Below are 301 nucleotides of genomic sequence, written 5' to 3' on the forward strand. Positions count from 1 at the left end.
GAAACCTTGAGCGGAACCAAAGTGAAAAGAGAACATCATCCTCAACTGAATGACACCAGAGTGTGAAATTATAAATCATCATAAACACCAGAGTGGGATTATAAATCATTATAAACATTGAATTTGTGTAGAATATATATACAAAAAGGCAGTTGTGTAAAGAGTTTAATTCGAGTTCTAACACGAAGTCTTGTTGAAGTCATCGACTGATCACTGAAGACTTGAGAGAGAAACTGATAGTGACAGATCAGTGTCATTGTGCTTAAGTGAACGTCCAGTGACACCGAGTCATTTCACAAAG

This window comes from Tachysurus fulvidraco, chromosome 22 (assembly GCF_022655615.1).
Source record: "Tachysurus fulvidraco isolate hzauxx_2018 chromosome 22, HZAU_PFXX_2.0, whole genome shotgun sequence".
Classification (NCBI taxonomy): Eukaryota; Metazoa; Chordata; class Actinopteri; order Siluriformes; family Bagridae; genus Tachysurus; species Tachysurus fulvidraco.